This window comes from Mustela putorius, unplaced genomic scaffold, assembly GCF_011764305.1.
Source record: "Mustela putorius furo isolate JIRA1106 unplaced genomic scaffold, ASM1176430v1.1 tig00000765_pilon_pilon_pilon, whole genome shotgun sequence".
Classification (NCBI taxonomy): domain Eukaryota; kingdom Metazoa; phylum Chordata; class Mammalia; order Carnivora; family Mustelidae; genus Mustela; species Mustela putorius.
In genome coordinates, this window is record NW_025421470.1 from 7,767,107 (window position 1) to 7,770,254 (window position 3,148).

General features: G+C 43.8%; 1 non-coding gene across 1 annotated transcript; it reads left to right on the forward strand.

The window, feature by feature from the left end:
• The first annotated feature begins 1,639 nt into the window (after positions 1–1,639).
• Positions 1,640–1,825, forward strand: LOC123393224. Its single transcript, XR_006607952.1, has one exon. It is a non-coding gene; the product is annotated as a U2 spliceosomal RNA (small nuclear RNA).
• Positions 1,826–3,148: the final 1,323 nt, after the last annotated feature.

The following is a 3,148-nucleotide window of genomic DNA, read 5'->3' on the forward strand; positions in this document are numbered from 1 at the left end:
ATAATTGCAAGTTTCCAGGAAAAGGGGCTCTGATCAGGTCAGTTGGGGTTACATGTTCACTTTTGGTCTGGTCAGCAGTGACTGAGGGAACGGGTTACATGTCACAAACATGGCTGTCAAAGTTTACCCATTTGGTTTGGTGAGGAGTCAGAATCTCCCAGAGAAAGCTAAGGGCCATTGCTCATGGTCTGGGTTCTTGCCAAGGAAGACTGAGAGCAGGAGCATCTCTGGAGCTAAGGAGTCAATGGTGCATGACCATGTGTAGGGTCTCAGACAGGAGGGCATTCCTCTCTCCCCATGCAATAGTGGACAGATGTCCTCACTAGGGAAGGGATTCCATTCGGGGACGGGTTGTCAAGTTGTCAAGTTCAGCCAACTCTGTGCTTCTTTCCCTGAGGGTTTTAGAACACAGACTCTGCAAGTTTTTCTCCAGGTCCCAAAGTGAGAACAACCCTACAGGCCAGTGAGTGAGCTAGGATTAGTCTGCCTCTAATTGTCTTGTCCCATGGCAGGGGGGGGCTGTGGGGTTGCAAGAGAAAACCCTTTAAAACTAGGTCCCCCATCCACCACAGGACCTAAAAGCAAGGCTAAGAGGCAGGAAAAGATGAAGGCACAGTACAATATGTAGAGACGAGACAAAGTTAGAGGTTGGAAAAGAATCAAAGACTAAATTCAGCCGAAGTGCTCGAGGCAAGGCCTGACTAGGTGTGTTCATCTTCTTCACTGGGCCCTCCTTATTCTTAACTCCTTATTCTTTCTCTCTTTCCTTCCTTTCTTGCTTCCTCCCTCTCTCCTTTCATTCCCTTTTTCTACTACTTTCCTGCTCACTTTCCTTCCCTCTTTTTCTCCTTCTTTATTCAATGTTCCTCCATCTGTGTTTTGAAGACCATCAGCACAAATCACTTCAGAGGCTCCTTCAAGATTCAGATTCTAGACCTGGTTCCCAGACATTCAATCTGGCAGCCTTGGGGCCTGGCCTGGGAATCTGCCTTTTTCACAAGTCAGGAGATTTTGATACACACCCAAGTTGGAGCACCACTTGCTATGGGCAGAAACATTAGTCAGGTTGACCCCAGAATATTCCATTCATTCCTGTGCCTTTAAACAAGATGAATTTTCCTAATATAATTTCCCTACATTTCTGTGGTGATGGAGATGTGTGTAGGCAGCATACTGCAGTTGTTAGCAGAGGCATTTAAGTCTACACCCTAAATACCTCTCGTCCTGCCCCAGGAGCTGCCCTAACAGCTGCCTGGTTCAAGAAAAGCTCCTGAAGCTCTCCTGGGCTGCCAGTCATGCCACCATCTCCCCAGATTAGGGAAGTGGTTTGTTTGCTTCCCTCGATTCAATAATGTATTCACACTCTTGAACATGGCATCGGTACTGTGAGTTGGCTAACAAAATAATAATTCTGTTTACATAGAAATTGTAAATTCTAATTTTTGAAATGTCACCAGCCTGGTTTGATATAACGGTATCTAGATTTGTATGTCAAAATGCTCTTACTAGAAGAGAGTCTCCAGTGTGGAAAGTATCATAGCTACCCTGGGCTTACAGATGAGTCAACCTGGGTGTATAAGGTCATCTTGGGCTGGGCCTGAAGGAACTGTTTCTTTTCAGTTCTTATTTTCAGAAACAGCTTTATGCTCAGTCTTTTGGCTAAGATCTAGCATCTGTTCTTATCAGTTTAATATCTGATATGTCCTTCATCTGAGGACAATATGTTAAATGGGTTTTAGGAGCAGGGAGATGGGGTAGGAACTTGCTCTGTCTACTCCATGCATTGAGCTGGAATTGCAGGGCCTCCAGAAACAGTGGATCCCCCTCCGGGGGCTTCAAACTTGTGATGGTGTTGGGGAGCCTGGCTGACACAGTAAGCAGAGCATGTGACTCTCCATCTTGAAGTCATGAGTTCGAGCCCCATGTTGGGTATGGAGCCTTCTTAAAAAATAATAATAGTGTGGTTCAGTCAGTTAAGTGTCTGCTCTTGGTTTTGGCTCAGGTTGTGATCTCAGGGTCATGAAATCGAGCACCGCATTAGGCTCCGCACTCAGTGTGGAGTCTGCCTGAGATTTTCTCTCCTTCTCCTTCTGCCCATCCTGTTCATGCTCTCTGTCTCTTTCTCTCTAAGATAAATAAATAAATCTTTTAAAATAATAATAATAACAACAATAATAATTAAAACAATAAATTGATAACAGCTTTTGTTGAGATATAATTTACATAGTAGGGGTGCCTGGCTGGCTCAGTCTGTAGTGCATGAGACTCTTGATCTCAGGGTCATGGTCATGAGTTTGAGTCCCGTGTTGGACACAGTGTTTGCTTGAAGAAAACTGACATACAGTAGACTCACCCGTTGTGAGGTTATGGTAGATGCGTTTTAGCAGATCTCTGTATTTACATGTATATTGTGAATGAATCCCGTTTTCCAACACTCCCACCCATCCAAAAGGCTCCCTTCACCTATTGGAGAGGAAACCTGCAGGTCATTTCCACTCTGTCAGCTGGCAGAGAACACGAGAGGATAGTTTACGGAACGTTGCTTCAACACTCAACCTTTGTTCTCATATTTCAACTGATGATACATATTTTTTAGTGAAAAGGCATTGCATGTCTTTTATAGGATGCAATTGTTGAAAACAGATTTTTTTCTGAAACTTGCTAATGTCATTGATCAGGTAAGATTTATCATATGCCTGTGAGCTTAATCACCATTTCATATGTATTTTACTGTATAGGAAGATCCATGTAAAACTACATGATCTATTGCAAGCATACCAGTCTGTGGCACACATGTTTTATAATCACCTTAATTCTTGGGTTCACAGGAATGGGCTGCAGCTCCTAAACGTGATAAAGATGTGATATTCTGTGAATGTGCTCAATGCATCTGTTTTGGAGTGCATAGCTTCTGGTTCAAATATTTTTGCGTGTATATTGCTTTGGAAATACTTTCTCAGCTTTGGAGGCATTCTCCAAACACTTTCTGACATAGCCCACATTCCGGGGTATTTGCAGAAGAGCTACCGCTCTCCCCGCATGATCCATTTCCGGCTGCACAGCTGAGTGGCCCAAAGAGGAAAGAGTATCTAGTGGTTTGGAGAATTTAGTTCAGTGGGCCCTGGAGGTCTTTATTTTTAACAGTATG